Below are 11,333 nucleotides of genomic sequence, written 5' to 3'. Positions count from 1 at the left end.
GCCAAAATCATGCCCCGAGTGAGGATCAAACTTACGACCTTCAGATTATGAGACTGACGCGCTACCGACTGCACTATCGAGGCTGTTATTAGATCAATAAACCTATTTATCAATCAAGTATTCTACTAGCGAAAATCAGCGCAAAAATATTGCCCTGAGTGACGATCGAACTCACGACCTTCAGATTATGAGACTGACGCGCAACCGACTGCGCTATCGAGACTGTTATTAGATCAATTAACCTAATTATCAATTAAGTATTCCAGTTACGAAAATCAGCTCCAAAAAGTGGTCCCGAGTGAGGATCGAACTCACGACCTTCAGATTATGAGACTGACGCGCTACCTACTGCGCTACCGAGGCTGTTATTAGAACATGTCAACTCTTTATCAATCAAGTATTCTATTAACGAAAATCAGCGCCAAAATCTTGCCCCGAGTGAGGATCGAACTCACGACCTTCAGATTATGAGACTGACGTGCTACCTACTGCGCTATCGAGGCTGTTACTAGAACATGTCACCTCTTTATCAACCAAGTATTCTATTAACGAAAATCAGCGCCAAAATCTTGCCCCGAGTGAGGATCGAACTCACGACCTTCAGATTATGAGACTGACGCGCTACCTACTGCGCTATCGAGGCTGTTGTCAGAACATGTCACCTCTTTACGAATCAAGTATTCTATTAACGAAAATCAGCGCCAAAATCATGCCCCGAGTGAGGATCGAACTCACGACCTTCAGATTATGAGACTGACGCGCTACCTACAGCGCTATCGAGGCTGTTGTCAGAACATGTCACCTCTTTATGAATCAAGTATTCTATTAACGAAAATCAGCGCCAAAATCATGCCCCGAGTGAGGATCGAACTCACGACCTTCAAATTATGAGACTGACGCGCTACCTACTGCGCTATCGAGGCTGTTGTCAGAACATGTCACCTCTTTATGAATCAAGTATTCTATTAACGAAAATCAGCGCCAAAATCATGCCCCGAGTGAGGATCAAACTTACGACCTTCAGATTATGAGACTGACGCGCTACCGACTGCGCTATCGAGGCTGTTATTAGATCAATAAACCTATTTATCAATCAAGTATTCCATTAAGGAAAATCAGCGCCAAAAAGTGGCCCCGAGTGAGGATCGAACTCACGACCTTCAGATTACGAGACTGACGCGCTACCTACTGCGCTATCGAGGCTGTTATTAAATCAATTAACCTATTTATCAATCAAGTATTCTACTAACGAAAATCAGCGCAAAAATAATGCCCCGAGTGACGATCGAACTCACGACCTTCAGATTATGAGACTGACGCGCAACCGACTGCGCTATCGAGACTGTTATTAGATCAATTAACCTAATTATCAATTAAGTATTCCAGTTACGAAAATCAGCTCCAAAAAGTGGTCCCGAGTGAGGATCGAACTCACGACCTTCAGATTATGAGACTGACGCGCTACCTACTGCGCTACCGAGGCTGTTATTAGAACATGTCAACTCTTTATCAATCAAGTATTCTATTAACGAAAATCAGCGCCAAAATCTTGCCCCGAGTGAGGATCGAACTCACGACCTTCAGATTATGAGACTGACGCGCTACCTACTGCGCTATCGAGGCTGTTGTCAGAACATGTCACCTCTTTACGAATCAAGTATTCTATTAACGAAAATCAGCGCCAAAATCATGCCCCGAGTGAGGATCGAACTCACGACCTTCAGATTATGAGACTGACGCGCTACCTACAGCGCTATCGAGGCTGTTGTCAGAACATGTCACCTCTTTATGAATCAAGTATTCTATTAACGAAAATCAGCGCCAAAATCATGCCCCGAGTGAGGATCGAACTCACGACCTTCAAATTATGAGACTGACGCGCTACCTACTGCGCTTTCGAGGCTGTTATTAGAACATGTCAACTCTTTATCAATCAAGTATTCTATTAACGAAAATCAGCGCCAAAATCTTGCCCCGAGTGAGGATCGAACTCACGACCTTCAGATTATGAGACTGACGTGCTACCTACTGCGCTATCGAGGCTGTTACTAGAACATGTCACCTCTTTATCAACCAAGTATTCTATTAACGAAAATCAGCGCCAAAATCTTGCCCCGAGTGAGGATCGAACTCACGACCTTCAGATTATGAGACTGACGCGCTACCTACTGCGCTATCGAGGCTGTTGTCAGAACATGTCACCTCTTTACGAATCAAGTATTCTATTAACGAAAATCAGCGCCAAAATCATGCCCCGAGTGAGGATCGAACTCACGACCTTCAGATTATGAGACTGACGCGCTACCTACAGCGCTATCGAGGCTGTTGTCAGAACATGTCACCTCTTTATGAATCAAGTATTCTATTAACGAAAATCAGCGCCAAAATCATGCCCCGAGTGAGGATCGAACTCACGACCTTCAAATTATGAGACTGACGCGCTACCTACTGCGCTATCGAGGCTGTTGTCAGAACATGTCACCTCTTTATGAATCAAGTATTCTATTAACGAAAATCAGCGCCAAAATCATGCCCCGAGTGAGGATCAAACTTACGACCTTCAGATTATGAGACTGACGCGCTACCGACTGCGCTATCGAGGCTGTTATTAGATCAATAAACCTATTTATCAATCAAGTATTCCATTAAGGAAAATCAGCGCCAAAAAGTGGCCCCGAGTGAGGATCGAACTCACGACCTTCAGATTACGAGACTGACGCGCTACCTACTGCGCTATCGAGGCTGTTATTAAATCAATTAACCTATTTATCAATCAAGTATTCTACTAACGAAAATCAGCGCAAAAATAATGCCCCGAGTGACGATCGAACTCACGACCTTCAGATTATGAGACTGACGCGCAACCGACTGCGCTATCGAGACTGTTATTAGATCAATTAACCTAATTATCAATTAAGTATTCCAGTTACGAAAATCAGCTCCAAAAAGTGGTCCCGAGTGAGGATCGAACTCACGACCTTCAGATTATGAGACTGACGCGCTACCTACTGCGCTACCGAGGCTGTTATTAGAACATGTCAACTCTTTATCAATCAAGTATTCTATTAACGAAAATCAGCGCCAAAATCTTGCCCCGAGTGAGGATCGAACTCACGACCTTCAGATTATGAGACTGACGTGCTACCTACTGCGCTATCGAGGCTGTTATTAGAACATGTCACCTTTTTATCAACCAAGTATTCTATTAACGAAAATCAGCGCCAAAATCTTGACCCGAGTGAGGATCGAACTCACGACCTTCAGATTATGAGACTGACGCGCTACCTACTGCGCTATCGAGGCTGTTATTAGAACATGTCACCTCTTTATCAACCAAGTATTCTATTAACGAAAATCAGTGCCAAAATCACGCCCCGAGTGAGGACCGAACTCACGACCTTCAGATTATGAGACTGACGCGCTACCTACTGCGCTATCGAGGCTGTTATTAGAACATGTCCCCTCTTTATCAACCAAGTATTCTATTAACGAAAATCAGCGCCAAAATCACGCCCCGAGTGAGGATCGAACTCACGACCTTCAGATTATGAGACTGACGCGCTACCTACTGCGCTATCGAGGCTGTTATTAGACCAATTAACCTATTTATCAATCAAGTATTCCATTAACGAAAATCAGCGACAAAATCTTGCCCCGAGTGAGGATCGAACTCACGACCTTCAGATTATGAGACTGACGCGCTACCTACTGCGCTATCGAGGCTGTTATCAGAACATGTCAACTCTTTATCAATCAAGTATTCTATTAACGAAAATCAGCGCCAAAATCATGCCCGAGAGAGGATCGAACTCAACACCTTTAGATTATGAGACTGACGCGCTACCTACTGCGCTACCGAGGCTGTTATTAGAACATGTCAACTCTCTATCAATCAAGTATTCTATTAACGAAAATCAGCGACAAAATCTTGCCCCGAGTGAGGATCGAACTCACGACCTTCAGATTATGAGACTGACGCGCTACCTACTGCGATATCGAGGCTGTTGTCAGAACATGTCACCTCTTTACGAATCAAGTATTCTATTAACGAAAATCAGCGCCAAAATCATGCCCCGAGTGAGGATCGAACTCACGACCTTCAGATTATGAGACTGGCACGCTACCTACTGCGCTACCGAGGCTGTTATCAGAACATGTCAACTTTTTATCAATCAAGTATTCTATTAACGAAAATCAGCGCCAAAATCATGCCCGGAGTGAGGATCGAACTCACGACCTTCAGATTATGAGACTGACGCGCTACCTACTGCGCTATCGAGGCTGTTATTGGAACATGTCACCTCTTTATCAACCAAGTATTCTATTTAGGGAAAATCAGCGCCAAAATCATGCCCCGAGTGAGGATCGCACTCACGACCTTCGGATTATGAGACTGACGCGCTACCTACTGCGCTATCGAGGCTGTTATTAAATCAATTAACCTATTTATCAATCAAGTATTCTACTAACGAAAATCAGCGCCAAAATATTGCCCCGAGTGACGATCGAACTCACGACCTTCAGATTATGAGACTGACGCGCTACCGACTGCGCTATCGAGGCTGTTTTTAGCTCAATTAACCTAATTATCAATTAAGTATTCCAGTTACGAAAATCAGCTCCAAAAAGTGGTCCCGAGTGAGGATCGAACTCACGACCTTCAGATTATGAGACTGACGCGCTACCTACTGCGCTATCGAGGCTGTTGTCAGAACATGTCACCTCTTTATGAATCAAGTATTCTATTAACGAAAATCAGCGCCAAAATCATGCCCCAAGTGAGGACCGAACTCACGACCTTTAGATTATGAGACTGACGTGCTACCTACTGCGCTACCGAGGCTGTTATTAGAACATGTCAACTCTCTATCAATCAAGTATTCTATTAACGAAAATCAGCGACAAAATCTTGCCCCGAGTGAGGATCGAACTCACGACCTTCAGATTATGAGACTGACGCGCTACCTACTGCGCTATCGAGGCTGTTGTCAGAACATGTCACCTCTTTACGAATCAAGTATTCTATTAACGAAAATCAGCGCCAAAATCATGCCCCGAGTGAGTATCAAACTCACGACCTTCAGATTATGAGACTGACGCGCTACCTATTGCGCTATCGAGGCTGTTATCTGAACATCTTACCTCTTTATAAATCAAGTATTCTATTAACGAAAATCAGCGCCAAAATCATGCCCCGAGTGAGGATCGAACTCACGACCTTCAGATTATGAGACTGACGCGCTACCTACTGCGCTATCGAGGCTGTTATTAGAACATGTCACCTCTTTATCAACCAAGTATTCTATTAACGAAAATCAGCGCCAAAATCATGCCCCGAGTGAGGATCGAACTCACGACCTTCGGATTATGAGACTGACGCGCTACCTACTGCGCTATCGAGGCTGTTATTAAATCAATTAACCTATTTATCAATCAAGTATTCTACTAACGAAAATCAGCGCCAAAATATTGCCCCGAGTGACGATCGAACTCACGACCTTCAGATTATGAGACTGACGCGCTTTCGACTGCGCTATCGAGGCTGTTTTTAGATCAATTAACCTAATTATCAATTAAGTATTCCAGTTACGAAAATCAGCTCCAAAAAGTGGTCCCGAGTGAGGATCGAACTCACGACCTTCAGATTATGAGACTGACGCGCTACCGGCTGCGCTATCGAGGCTGTTATTAGATACATTAACCTATTTATCAATCAAGTATTCTATTAACGAAAATCAGCGCCAAAATATTGCCCCAAGTGACGATCGAACTCACGACCTTCAGATTACGAGACTGACGCGCTACCTACTGCGCTATCGAGGCTGTTGTCAGAACATATCACCTCTTTATGAATCAAGTATTCTATTAACGAAAATCAGCGCCAAAATCATGCCTCGAGTGAGGATCGAACTCACGACCTTCAGATTATGAAACTGACGCGCTACCTACTGCGCTACCGAGGCTGTTATTAGAACATTGTCAACTCCTTATCAATCAAGTATTCTATTAACGAAAATCAGCGCCAAATTCATGCCCCGAGTGAGGATCGAACTCACGACCTTCAGATTATGAGACTGACGCGCTACCTACTGCGCTACCGAGGCTGTTATTAGAACATGTCAACTCTTTATCAATCAAGTATTCTATTAACGAAAATCAGCGCCAAAATCTTGCCCCGAGTGAGGATCGAACTCACGACCTTCAGATTATGAGACTGACGTGCTACCTACTGCGCTATCGAGGCTGTTATTAGAACATGTCACCTCTTTATCAACCAAGTATTCTATTAACGAAAATCAGCGCCAAAATCTTGACCCGAGTGAGGATCGAACTCACGACCTTCAGATTATGAGACTGACGCGCTACCTACTGCGCTATCGAGGCTGTTATTAGAACATGTCACCTCTTTATCAACCAAGTATTCTATTAACGAAAATCAGTGCCAAAATCACGCCCCGAGTGAGGACCGAACTCACGACCTTCAGATTATGAGACTGACGCGCTACCTACTGCGCTATCGAGGCTGTTATTAGAACATGTCCCCTCTTTATCAACCAAGTATTCTATTAACGAAAATCAGCGCCAAAATCACGCCCCGAGTGAGGATCGAACTCACGACCTTCAGATTATGAGACTGACGCGCTACCTACTGCGCTATCGAGGCTGTTATTAGACCAATTAACCTATTTATCAATCAAGTATTCCATTAACGAAAATCAGCGACAAAATCTTGCCCCGAGTGAGGATCGAACTCACGACCTTCAGATTATGAGACTGACGCGCTACCTACTGCGCTATCGAGGCTGTTATCAGAACATGTCAACTCTTTATCAATCAAGTATTCTATTAACGAAAATCAGCGCCAAAATCATGCCCGAGAGAGGATCGAACTCAACACCTTTAGATTATGAGACTGACGCGCTACCTACTGCGCTACCGAGGCTGTTATTAGAACATGTCAACTCTCTATCAATCAAGTATTCTATTAACGAAAATCAGCGACAAAATCTTGCCCCGAGTGAGGATCGAACTCACGACCTTCAGATTATGAGACTGACGCGCTACCTACTGCGATATCGAGGCTGTTGTCAGAACATGTCACCTCTTTACGAATCAAGTATTCTATTAACGAAAATCAGCGCCAAAATCATGCCCCGAGTGAGGATCGAACTCACGACCTTCAGATTATGAGACTGGCGCGCTACCTACTGCGCTACCGAGGCTGTTATCAGAACATGTCAACTTTTTATCAATCAAGTATTCTATTAACGAAAATCAGCGCCAAAATCATGCCCGGAGTGAGGATCGAACTCACGACCTTCAGATTATGAGACTGACGCGCTACCTACTGCGCTATCGAGGCTGTTATTGGAACATGTCACCTCTTTATCAACCAAGTATTCTATTTAGGGAAAATCAGCGCCAAAATCATGCCCCGAGTGAGGATCGCACTCACGACCTTCGGATTATGAGACTGACGCGCTACCTACTGCGCTATCGAGGCTGTTATTAAATCAATTAACCTATTTATCAATCAAGTATTCTACTAACGAAAATCAGCGCCAAAATATTGCCCCGAGTGACGATCGAACTCACGACCTTCAGATTATGAGACTGACGCGCTACCGACTGCGCTATCGAGGCTGTTTTTAGCTCAATTAACCTAATTATCAAATAAGTATTCCAGTTACGAAAATCAGCTCCAAAAAGTGGTCCCGAGTGAGGATCGAACTCACGACCTTCAGATTATGAGACTGACGCGCTACCTACTGCGCTATCGAGGCTGTTGTCAGAACATGTCACCTCTTTATGAATCAAGTATTCTATTAACGAAAATCAGCGCCAAAATCATGCCCCAAGTGAGGACCGAACTCACGACCTTTAGATTATGAGACTGACGTGCTACCTACTGCGCTACCGAGGCTGTTATTAGAACATGTCAACTCTCTATCAATCAAGTATTCTATTAACGAAAATCAGCGACAAAATCTTGCCCCGAGTGAGGATCGAACTCACGACCTTCAGATTATGAGACTGACGCGCTACCTACTGCGCTATCGAGGCTGTTGTCAGAACATGTCACCTCTTTACGAATCAAGTATTCTATTAACGAAAATCAGCGCAAAAATCATGCCCCGAGTGAGTATCAAACTCACGACCTTCAGATTATGAGACTGACGCGCTACCTATTGCGCTATCGAGGCTGTTATCTGAACATCTTACCTCTTTATAAATCAAGTATTCTATTAACGAAAATCAGCGCCAAAATCATGCCCCGAGTGAGGATCGAACTCACGACCTTCAGATTATGAGACTGACGCGCTACCTACTGCGCTATCGAGGCTGTTATTAGAACATGTCACCTCTTTATCAACCAAGTATTCTATTAACGAAAATCAGCGCCAAAATCATGCCCCGAGTGAGGATCGAACTCACGACCTTCGGATTATGAGACTGACGCGCTACCTACTGCGCTATCGAGGCTGTTATTAAATCAATTAACCTATTTATCAATCAAGTATTCTACTAACGAAAATCAGCGCCAAAATATTGCCCCGAGTGACGATCGAACTCACGACCTTCAGATTATGAGACTGACGCGCTTTCGACTGCGCTATCGAGGCTGTTTTTAGATCAATTAACCTAATTATCAATTAAGTATTCCAGTTACGAAAATCAGCTCCAAAAAGTGGTCCCGAGTGAGGATCGAACTCACGACCTTCAGATTATGAGACTGACGCGCTACCGGCTGCGCTATCGAGGCTGTTATTAGATACATTAACCTATTTATCAATCAAGTATTCTATTAACGAAAATCAGCGCCAAAATATTGCCCCAAGTGACGATCGAACTCACGACCTTCAGATTACGAGACTGACGCGCTACCTACTGCGCTATCGAGGCTGTTGTCAGAACATATCACCTCTTTATGAATCAAGTATTCTATTAACGAAAATCAGCGCCAAAATCATGCCTCGAGTGAGGATCGAACTCACGACCTTCAGATTATGAAACTGACGCGCTACCTACTGCGCTACCGAGGCTGTTATTAGAACATTGTCAACTCCTTATCAATCAAGTATTCTATTAACGAAAATCAGCGCCAAATTCATGCCCCGAGTGAGGATCGAACTCACGACCTTCAGATTACGAGACTGACGCGCCACCTACTGCGCTATCGAGGCTGTTATTAGAACATGTCACCTCTTTATCAACCAAGTATTCTATTAACGAAAATCAGCGCCAAAATCATGCCCCGAGTGAGGATCGAACTCACGACCTTCAGATTATGAGACTGACGCGCTACCTACAGCGCTATCGAGGCTGTTGTCAGAACATGTCACCTCTTTATGAATCAAGTATTCTATTAACGAAAATCAGCGCCAAAATCATGCCCCGAGTGAGGATCGAACTCACGACCTTCAGATTATGTGACTGACGCGCTACCTACTGCGCTACCGAGGCTGTTATTAGAACATGTCAACTCTTTATCAGTCAAGTATTCTATTGACGAAAATCAGCGCCAAAATCATGCCCCGAGTGAGGATCGAACTCACGACCTTCAAATTATGAGACTGACGCGCTACCTACTGCGCTATCGAGGCTGTTGTCAGAACATGTCACCTCTTTATGAATCAAGTATTTTATTAACGAAAATCAGCGCCAAAATCATGCCCCGAGTGAGGATCAAACTCACGACCTTCAGATTATGAGACTGACGCGCTACCGACTGCGCTATCGAGGCTGTTATTAGATCAATAAACCTATTTATCAATCAAGTATTCCATTAAGGAAAATCAGCGCCAAAAAGTGGCCCCGAGTGAGGATCGAACTCACGACCTTCAGATTACGAGACTGACGCGCTACCTACTGCGCTATCGAGGCTGTTATTAAATCAATTAACCTATTTATCAATCAAGTATTCTACTAACGAAAATCAGCGCAAAAATATTGCCCCGAGTGACGATCGAACTCACGACCTTCAGATTATGAGACTGACGCGCAACCGACTGCGCTATCGAGACTGTTATTAGATCAATTAACCTAATTATCAATTAAGTATTCCAGTTACGAAAATCAGCTCCAAAAAGTGGTCCCGAGTGAGGATCGAACTCACGACCTTCAGATTATGAGACTGACGCGCTACCTACTGCGCTACCGAGGCTGTTATTAGAACATGTCAACTCTTTATCAATCAAGTATTCTATTAACGAAAATCAGCGACAAAATCTTGCCCCGAGTGAGGATCGAACTCACGACCTTCAGATTATGAGACTGACGCGCTACCTACTGCGCTATCGAGGCTGTTGTCAGAACATGTCACCTCTTTACGAATCAAGTATTCTATTAACGAAAATCAGCGCCAAAATCATGCCCCGAGTGAGGATCGAACTCACGACCTTCAGATTATGAGACTGACGCGCTACCTACAGCGCTATCGAGGCTGTTGTCAGAACATGTCACCTCTTTATGAATCAAGTATTCTATTAACGAAAATCAGCGCCAAAATCATGCCTAGAGTGAGGATCGAACTCACGACCTTCAAATTATGAGACTGACGCGCTACCTACTGCGCTATCGAGGCTGTTGTCAGAACATGTCACCTCTTTATGAATCAAGTATTCTATTAACGAAAATCAGCGCCAAAATCATGCCCCGAGTGAGGATCAAACTTACGACCTTCAGATTATGAGACTGACGCGCTACCGACTGCGCTATCGAGGCTGTTATTAGATCAATAAACCTATTTATCAATCAAGTATTCTACTAGCGAAAATCAGCGCAAAAATATTGCCCTGAGTGACGATCGAACTCACGACCTTCAGATTATGAGACTGACGCGCAACCGACTGCGCTATCGAGACTGTTATTAGATCAATTAACCTAATTATCAATTAAGTATTCCAGTTACGAAAATCAGCTCCAAAAAGTGGTCCCGAGTGAGGATCGAACTCACGACCTTCAGATTATGAGACTGACGCGCTACCTACTGCGCTACCGAGGCTGTTATTAGAACATGTCAACTCTTTATCAATCAAGTATTCTATTAACGAAAATCAGCGCCAAAATCTTGCCCCGAGTGAGGATCGAACTCACGACCTTCAGATTATGAGACTGACGTGCTACCTACTGCGCTATCGAGGCTGTTACTAGAACATGTCACCTCTTTATCAACCAAGTATTCTATTAACGAAAATCAGCGCCAAAATCTTGCCCCGAGTGAGGATCGAACTCACGACCTTCAGATTATGAGACTGACGCGCTACCTACTGCGCTATCGAGGCTGTTGTCAGAACATGTCACCTCTTTACGAATCAAGTATTCTATTAACG

General features: G+C 44.0%; 75 non-coding genes across 75 annotated transcripts; all 75 read right to left on the bottom strand.

The window, feature by feature from the left end:
- Positions 1-10: 10 nt before the first annotated feature.
- TRNAM-CAU (transfer RNA methionine (anticodon CAU)) lies at positions 11-83 on the bottom strand. Its single transcript has one exon. It is a non-coding gene; the product is annotated as a tRNA-Met (tRNA).
- A 207-nt stretch (positions 84-290) lies between these two features.
- Positions 291-363, bottom strand: TRNAM-CAU (transfer RNA methionine (anticodon CAU)). Its single transcript has one exon. It is a non-coding gene; the product is annotated as a tRNA-Met (tRNA).
- A 67-nt stretch (positions 364-430) lies between these two features.
- On the bottom strand, positions 431-503 carry TRNAM-CAU (transfer RNA methionine (anticodon CAU)). Its single transcript has one exon. It is a non-coding gene; the product is annotated as a tRNA-Met (tRNA).
- Positions 504-570: 67 nt separating this feature from the next.
- TRNAM-CAU (transfer RNA methionine (anticodon CAU)) lies at positions 571-643 on the bottom strand. Its single transcript has one exon. It is a non-coding gene; the product is annotated as a tRNA-Met (tRNA).
- Positions 644-710: 67 nt separating this feature from the next.
- On the bottom strand, positions 711-783 carry TRNAM-CAU (transfer RNA methionine (anticodon CAU)). The gene has a single exon. It is a non-coding gene; the product is annotated as a tRNA-Met (tRNA).
- A 67-nt stretch (positions 784-850) lies between these two features.
- TRNAM-CAU (transfer RNA methionine (anticodon CAU)) lies at positions 851-923 on the bottom strand. Its single transcript has one exon. It is a non-coding gene; the product is annotated as a tRNA-Met (tRNA).
- Positions 924-990: 67 nt separating this feature from the next.
- Positions 991-1,063, bottom strand: TRNAM-CAU (transfer RNA methionine (anticodon CAU)). Its single transcript has one exon. It is a non-coding gene; the product is annotated as a tRNA-Met (tRNA).
- A 67-nt stretch (positions 1,064-1,130) lies between these two features.
- On the bottom strand, positions 1,131-1,203 carry TRNAT-CGU (transfer RNA threonine (anticodon CGU)). Its single transcript has one exon. It is a non-coding gene; the product is annotated as a tRNA-Thr (tRNA).
- Positions 1,204-1,270: 67 nt separating this feature from the next.
- Positions 1,271-1,343, bottom strand: TRNAM-CAU (transfer RNA methionine (anticodon CAU)). The gene has a single exon. It is a non-coding gene; the product is annotated as a tRNA-Met (tRNA).
- Positions 1,344-1,410: 67 nt separating this feature from the next.
- TRNAM-CAU (transfer RNA methionine (anticodon CAU)) lies at positions 1,411-1,483 on the bottom strand. Its single transcript has one exon. It is a non-coding gene; the product is annotated as a tRNA-Met (tRNA).
- Positions 1,484-1,550: 67 nt separating this feature from the next.
- TRNAM-CAU (transfer RNA methionine (anticodon CAU)) lies at positions 1,551-1,623 on the bottom strand. The gene has a single exon. It is a non-coding gene; the product is annotated as a tRNA-Met (tRNA).
- A 67-nt stretch (positions 1,624-1,690) lies between these two features.
- On the bottom strand, positions 1,691-1,763 carry TRNAM-CAU (transfer RNA methionine (anticodon CAU)). Its single transcript has one exon. It is a non-coding gene; the product is annotated as a tRNA-Met (tRNA).
- Positions 1,764-1,830: 67 nt separating this feature from the next.
- Positions 1,831-1,903, bottom strand: TRNAM-CAU (transfer RNA methionine (anticodon CAU)). The gene has a single exon. It is a non-coding gene; the product is annotated as a tRNA-Met (tRNA).
- Positions 1,904-1,970: 67 nt separating this feature from the next.
- On the bottom strand, positions 1,971-2,043 carry TRNAM-CAU (transfer RNA methionine (anticodon CAU)). Its single transcript has one exon. It is a non-coding gene; the product is annotated as a tRNA-Met (tRNA).
- Positions 2,044-2,110: 67 nt separating this feature from the next.
- TRNAM-CAU (transfer RNA methionine (anticodon CAU)) lies at positions 2,111-2,183 on the bottom strand. Its single transcript has one exon. It is a non-coding gene; the product is annotated as a tRNA-Met (tRNA).
- Positions 2,184-2,250: 67 nt separating this feature from the next.
- TRNAM-CAU (transfer RNA methionine (anticodon CAU)) lies at positions 2,251-2,323 on the bottom strand. The gene has a single exon. It is a non-coding gene; the product is annotated as a tRNA-Met (tRNA).
- A 67-nt stretch (positions 2,324-2,390) lies between these two features.
- On the bottom strand, positions 2,391-2,463 carry TRNAM-CAU (transfer RNA methionine (anticodon CAU)). The gene has a single exon. It is a non-coding gene; the product is annotated as a tRNA-Met (tRNA).
- Positions 2,464-2,530: 67 nt separating this feature from the next.
- TRNAM-CAU (transfer RNA methionine (anticodon CAU)) lies at positions 2,531-2,603 on the bottom strand. Its single transcript has one exon. It is a non-coding gene; the product is annotated as a tRNA-Met (tRNA).
- Positions 2,604-2,670: 67 nt separating this feature from the next.
- On the bottom strand, positions 2,671-2,743 carry TRNAT-CGU (transfer RNA threonine (anticodon CGU)). Its single transcript has one exon. It is a non-coding gene; the product is annotated as a tRNA-Thr (tRNA).
- A 67-nt stretch (positions 2,744-2,810) lies between these two features.
- TRNAM-CAU (transfer RNA methionine (anticodon CAU)) lies at positions 2,811-2,883 on the bottom strand. Its single transcript has one exon. It is a non-coding gene; the product is annotated as a tRNA-Met (tRNA).
- Positions 2,884-2,950: 67 nt separating this feature from the next.
- Positions 2,951-3,023, bottom strand: TRNAM-CAU (transfer RNA methionine (anticodon CAU)). The gene has a single exon. It is a non-coding gene; the product is annotated as a tRNA-Met (tRNA).
- Positions 3,024-3,090: 67 nt separating this feature from the next.
- TRNAM-CAU (transfer RNA methionine (anticodon CAU)) lies at positions 3,091-3,163 on the bottom strand. Its single transcript has one exon. It is a non-coding gene; the product is annotated as a tRNA-Met (tRNA).
- A 67-nt stretch (positions 3,164-3,230) lies between these two features.
- TRNAM-CAU (transfer RNA methionine (anticodon CAU)) lies at positions 3,231-3,303 on the bottom strand. The gene has a single exon. It is a non-coding gene; the product is annotated as a tRNA-Met (tRNA).
- Positions 3,304-3,370: 67 nt separating this feature from the next.
- TRNAM-CAU (transfer RNA methionine (anticodon CAU)) lies at positions 3,371-3,443 on the bottom strand. Its single transcript has one exon. It is a non-coding gene; the product is annotated as a tRNA-Met (tRNA).
- A 67-nt stretch (positions 3,444-3,510) lies between these two features.
- On the bottom strand, positions 3,511-3,583 carry TRNAM-CAU (transfer RNA methionine (anticodon CAU)). The gene has a single exon. It is a non-coding gene; the product is annotated as a tRNA-Met (tRNA).
- A 67-nt stretch (positions 3,584-3,650) lies between these two features.
- TRNAM-CAU (transfer RNA methionine (anticodon CAU)) lies at positions 3,651-3,723 on the bottom strand. Its single transcript has one exon. It is a non-coding gene; the product is annotated as a tRNA-Met (tRNA).
- Positions 3,724-3,929: 206 nt separating this feature from the next.
- Positions 3,930-4,002, bottom strand: TRNAM-CAU (transfer RNA methionine (anticodon CAU)). The gene has a single exon. It is a non-coding gene; the product is annotated as a tRNA-Met (tRNA).
- Positions 4,003-4,069: 67 nt separating this feature from the next.
- TRNAM-CAU (transfer RNA methionine (anticodon CAU)) lies at positions 4,070-4,142 on the bottom strand. Its single transcript has one exon. It is a non-coding gene; the product is annotated as a tRNA-Met (tRNA).
- Positions 4,143-4,209: 67 nt separating this feature from the next.
- On the bottom strand, positions 4,210-4,282 carry TRNAM-CAU (transfer RNA methionine (anticodon CAU)). The gene has a single exon. It is a non-coding gene; the product is annotated as a tRNA-Met (tRNA).
- A 68-nt stretch (positions 4,283-4,350) lies between these two features.
- On the bottom strand, positions 4,351-4,423 carry TRNAM-CAU (transfer RNA methionine (anticodon CAU)). The gene has a single exon. It is a non-coding gene; the product is annotated as a tRNA-Met (tRNA).
- Positions 4,424-4,490: 67 nt separating this feature from the next.
- On the bottom strand, positions 4,491-4,563 carry TRNAM-CAU (transfer RNA methionine (anticodon CAU)). The gene has a single exon. It is a non-coding gene; the product is annotated as a tRNA-Met (tRNA).
- Positions 4,564-4,630: 67 nt separating this feature from the next.
- TRNAM-CAU (transfer RNA methionine (anticodon CAU)) lies at positions 4,631-4,703 on the bottom strand. The gene has a single exon. It is a non-coding gene; the product is annotated as a tRNA-Met (tRNA).
- A 207-nt stretch (positions 4,704-4,910) lies between these two features.
- On the bottom strand, positions 4,911-4,983 carry TRNAM-CAU (transfer RNA methionine (anticodon CAU)). Its single transcript has one exon. It is a non-coding gene; the product is annotated as a tRNA-Met (tRNA).
- Positions 4,984-5,050: 67 nt separating this feature from the next.
- On the bottom strand, positions 5,051-5,123 carry TRNAM-CAU (transfer RNA methionine (anticodon CAU)). The gene has a single exon. It is a non-coding gene; the product is annotated as a tRNA-Met (tRNA).
- Positions 5,124-5,190: 67 nt separating this feature from the next.
- Positions 5,191-5,263, bottom strand: TRNAM-CAU (transfer RNA methionine (anticodon CAU)). The gene has a single exon. It is a non-coding gene; the product is annotated as a tRNA-Met (tRNA).
- Positions 5,264-5,330: 67 nt separating this feature from the next.
- Positions 5,331-5,403, bottom strand: TRNAM-CAU (transfer RNA methionine (anticodon CAU)). Its single transcript has one exon. It is a non-coding gene; the product is annotated as a tRNA-Met (tRNA).
- A 67-nt stretch (positions 5,404-5,470) lies between these two features.
- On the bottom strand, positions 5,471-5,543 carry TRNAM-CAU (transfer RNA methionine (anticodon CAU)). Its single transcript has one exon. It is a non-coding gene; the product is annotated as a tRNA-Met (tRNA).
- A 67-nt stretch (positions 5,544-5,610) lies between these two features.
- Positions 5,611-5,683, bottom strand: TRNAM-CAU (transfer RNA methionine (anticodon CAU)). The gene has a single exon. It is a non-coding gene; the product is annotated as a tRNA-Met (tRNA).
- Positions 5,684-5,750: 67 nt separating this feature from the next.
- Positions 5,751-5,823, bottom strand: TRNAT-CGU (transfer RNA threonine (anticodon CGU)). The gene has a single exon. It is a non-coding gene; the product is annotated as a tRNA-Thr (tRNA).
- Positions 5,824-5,890: 67 nt separating this feature from the next.
- TRNAM-CAU (transfer RNA methionine (anticodon CAU)) lies at positions 5,891-5,963 on the bottom strand. Its single transcript has one exon. It is a non-coding gene; the product is annotated as a tRNA-Met (tRNA).
- A 68-nt stretch (positions 5,964-6,031) lies between these two features.
- Positions 6,032-6,104, bottom strand: TRNAM-CAU (transfer RNA methionine (anticodon CAU)). Its single transcript has one exon. It is a non-coding gene; the product is annotated as a tRNA-Met (tRNA).
- Positions 6,105-6,171: 67 nt separating this feature from the next.
- On the bottom strand, positions 6,172-6,244 carry TRNAM-CAU (transfer RNA methionine (anticodon CAU)). Its single transcript has one exon. It is a non-coding gene; the product is annotated as a tRNA-Met (tRNA).
- A 67-nt stretch (positions 6,245-6,311) lies between these two features.
- Positions 6,312-6,384, bottom strand: TRNAM-CAU (transfer RNA methionine (anticodon CAU)). Its single transcript has one exon. It is a non-coding gene; the product is annotated as a tRNA-Met (tRNA).
- A 67-nt stretch (positions 6,385-6,451) lies between these two features.
- TRNAM-CAU (transfer RNA methionine (anticodon CAU)) lies at positions 6,452-6,524 on the bottom strand. The gene has a single exon. It is a non-coding gene; the product is annotated as a tRNA-Met (tRNA).
- A 67-nt stretch (positions 6,525-6,591) lies between these two features.
- Positions 6,592-6,664, bottom strand: TRNAM-CAU (transfer RNA methionine (anticodon CAU)). The gene has a single exon. It is a non-coding gene; the product is annotated as a tRNA-Met (tRNA).
- A 67-nt stretch (positions 6,665-6,731) lies between these two features.
- TRNAM-CAU (transfer RNA methionine (anticodon CAU)) lies at positions 6,732-6,804 on the bottom strand. The gene has a single exon. It is a non-coding gene; the product is annotated as a tRNA-Met (tRNA).
- Positions 6,805-7,010: 206 nt separating this feature from the next.
- Positions 7,011-7,083, bottom strand: TRNAM-CAU (transfer RNA methionine (anticodon CAU)). The gene has a single exon. It is a non-coding gene; the product is annotated as a tRNA-Met (tRNA).
- A 67-nt stretch (positions 7,084-7,150) lies between these two features.
- TRNAM-CAU (transfer RNA methionine (anticodon CAU)) lies at positions 7,151-7,223 on the bottom strand. The gene has a single exon. It is a non-coding gene; the product is annotated as a tRNA-Met (tRNA).
- Positions 7,224-7,290: 67 nt separating this feature from the next.
- On the bottom strand, positions 7,291-7,363 carry TRNAM-CAU (transfer RNA methionine (anticodon CAU)). The gene has a single exon. It is a non-coding gene; the product is annotated as a tRNA-Met (tRNA).
- A 68-nt stretch (positions 7,364-7,431) lies between these two features.
- On the bottom strand, positions 7,432-7,504 carry TRNAM-CAU (transfer RNA methionine (anticodon CAU)). Its single transcript has one exon. It is a non-coding gene; the product is annotated as a tRNA-Met (tRNA).
- A 67-nt stretch (positions 7,505-7,571) lies between these two features.
- TRNAM-CAU (transfer RNA methionine (anticodon CAU)) lies at positions 7,572-7,644 on the bottom strand. The gene has a single exon. It is a non-coding gene; the product is annotated as a tRNA-Met (tRNA).
- A 67-nt stretch (positions 7,645-7,711) lies between these two features.
- On the bottom strand, positions 7,712-7,784 carry TRNAM-CAU (transfer RNA methionine (anticodon CAU)). The gene has a single exon. It is a non-coding gene; the product is annotated as a tRNA-Met (tRNA).
- Positions 7,785-7,991: 207 nt separating this feature from the next.
- On the bottom strand, positions 7,992-8,064 carry TRNAM-CAU (transfer RNA methionine (anticodon CAU)). Its single transcript has one exon. It is a non-coding gene; the product is annotated as a tRNA-Met (tRNA).
- Positions 8,065-8,131: 67 nt separating this feature from the next.
- TRNAM-CAU (transfer RNA methionine (anticodon CAU)) lies at positions 8,132-8,204 on the bottom strand. Its single transcript has one exon. It is a non-coding gene; the product is annotated as a tRNA-Met (tRNA).
- Positions 8,205-8,271: 67 nt separating this feature from the next.
- TRNAM-CAU (transfer RNA methionine (anticodon CAU)) lies at positions 8,272-8,344 on the bottom strand. Its single transcript has one exon. It is a non-coding gene; the product is annotated as a tRNA-Met (tRNA).
- Positions 8,345-8,411: 67 nt separating this feature from the next.
- On the bottom strand, positions 8,412-8,484 carry TRNAM-CAU (transfer RNA methionine (anticodon CAU)). The gene has a single exon. It is a non-coding gene; the product is annotated as a tRNA-Met (tRNA).
- A 67-nt stretch (positions 8,485-8,551) lies between these two features.
- TRNAM-CAU (transfer RNA methionine (anticodon CAU)) lies at positions 8,552-8,624 on the bottom strand. The gene has a single exon. It is a non-coding gene; the product is annotated as a tRNA-Met (tRNA).
- Positions 8,625-8,691: 67 nt separating this feature from the next.
- TRNAM-CAU (transfer RNA methionine (anticodon CAU)) lies at positions 8,692-8,764 on the bottom strand. The gene has a single exon. It is a non-coding gene; the product is annotated as a tRNA-Met (tRNA).
- A 67-nt stretch (positions 8,765-8,831) lies between these two features.
- TRNAT-CGU (transfer RNA threonine (anticodon CGU)) lies at positions 8,832-8,904 on the bottom strand. The gene has a single exon. It is a non-coding gene; the product is annotated as a tRNA-Thr (tRNA).
- Positions 8,905-8,971: 67 nt separating this feature from the next.
- On the bottom strand, positions 8,972-9,044 carry TRNAM-CAU (transfer RNA methionine (anticodon CAU)). The gene has a single exon. It is a non-coding gene; the product is annotated as a tRNA-Met (tRNA).
- Positions 9,045-9,112: 68 nt separating this feature from the next.
- TRNAT-CGU (transfer RNA threonine (anticodon CGU)) lies at positions 9,113-9,185 on the bottom strand. Its single transcript has one exon. It is a non-coding gene; the product is annotated as a tRNA-Thr (tRNA).
- A 67-nt stretch (positions 9,186-9,252) lies between these two features.
- On the bottom strand, positions 9,253-9,325 carry TRNAM-CAU (transfer RNA methionine (anticodon CAU)). Its single transcript has one exon. It is a non-coding gene; the product is annotated as a tRNA-Met (tRNA).
- A 67-nt stretch (positions 9,326-9,392) lies between these two features.
- Positions 9,393-9,465, bottom strand: TRNAM-CAU (transfer RNA methionine (anticodon CAU)). The gene has a single exon. It is a non-coding gene; the product is annotated as a tRNA-Met (tRNA).
- A 67-nt stretch (positions 9,466-9,532) lies between these two features.
- On the bottom strand, positions 9,533-9,605 carry TRNAM-CAU (transfer RNA methionine (anticodon CAU)). The gene has a single exon. It is a non-coding gene; the product is annotated as a tRNA-Met (tRNA).
- Positions 9,606-9,672: 67 nt separating this feature from the next.
- Positions 9,673-9,745, bottom strand: TRNAM-CAU (transfer RNA methionine (anticodon CAU)). Its single transcript has one exon. It is a non-coding gene; the product is annotated as a tRNA-Met (tRNA).
- A 67-nt stretch (positions 9,746-9,812) lies between these two features.
- TRNAT-CGU (transfer RNA threonine (anticodon CGU)) lies at positions 9,813-9,885 on the bottom strand. Its single transcript has one exon. It is a non-coding gene; the product is annotated as a tRNA-Thr (tRNA).
- Positions 9,886-9,952: 67 nt separating this feature from the next.
- On the bottom strand, positions 9,953-10,025 carry TRNAM-CAU (transfer RNA methionine (anticodon CAU)). The gene has a single exon. It is a non-coding gene; the product is annotated as a tRNA-Met (tRNA).
- A 67-nt stretch (positions 10,026-10,092) lies between these two features.
- On the bottom strand, positions 10,093-10,165 carry TRNAM-CAU (transfer RNA methionine (anticodon CAU)). Its single transcript has one exon. It is a non-coding gene; the product is annotated as a tRNA-Met (tRNA).
- A 67-nt stretch (positions 10,166-10,232) lies between these two features.
- Positions 10,233-10,305, bottom strand: TRNAM-CAU (transfer RNA methionine (anticodon CAU)). Its single transcript has one exon. It is a non-coding gene; the product is annotated as a tRNA-Met (tRNA).
- Positions 10,306-10,372: 67 nt separating this feature from the next.
- On the bottom strand, positions 10,373-10,445 carry TRNAM-CAU (transfer RNA methionine (anticodon CAU)). The gene has a single exon. It is a non-coding gene; the product is annotated as a tRNA-Met (tRNA).
- A 67-nt stretch (positions 10,446-10,512) lies between these two features.
- TRNAM-CAU (transfer RNA methionine (anticodon CAU)) lies at positions 10,513-10,585 on the bottom strand. The gene has a single exon. It is a non-coding gene; the product is annotated as a tRNA-Met (tRNA).
- Positions 10,586-10,652: 67 nt separating this feature from the next.
- On the bottom strand, positions 10,653-10,725 carry TRNAM-CAU (transfer RNA methionine (anticodon CAU)). The gene has a single exon. It is a non-coding gene; the product is annotated as a tRNA-Met (tRNA).
- A 207-nt stretch (positions 10,726-10,932) lies between these two features.
- On the bottom strand, positions 10,933-11,005 carry TRNAM-CAU (transfer RNA methionine (anticodon CAU)). The gene has a single exon. It is a non-coding gene; the product is annotated as a tRNA-Met (tRNA).
- Positions 11,006-11,072: 67 nt separating this feature from the next.
- Positions 11,073-11,145, bottom strand: TRNAM-CAU (transfer RNA methionine (anticodon CAU)). The gene has a single exon. It is a non-coding gene; the product is annotated as a tRNA-Met (tRNA).
- Positions 11,146-11,212: 67 nt separating this feature from the next.
- Positions 11,213-11,285, bottom strand: TRNAM-CAU (transfer RNA methionine (anticodon CAU)). Its single transcript has one exon. It is a non-coding gene; the product is annotated as a tRNA-Met (tRNA).
- Positions 11,286-11,333: the final 48 nt, after the last annotated feature.

Source organism: Phalangium opilio, unplaced genomic scaffold (genome assembly GCF_054372755.1).
Source record: "Phalangium opilio isolate 3A_F unplaced genomic scaffold, DU_Popi_V2 ptg000002l_1, whole genome shotgun sequence".
NCBI lineage: Eukaryota > Metazoa > Arthropoda > Arachnida > Opiliones > Phalangiidae > Phalangium > Phalangium opilio.
The sequence above is the reverse complement of the archived record's forward strand: the minus strand, read 5'-3'. Positions and strand labels throughout refer to the sequence as shown.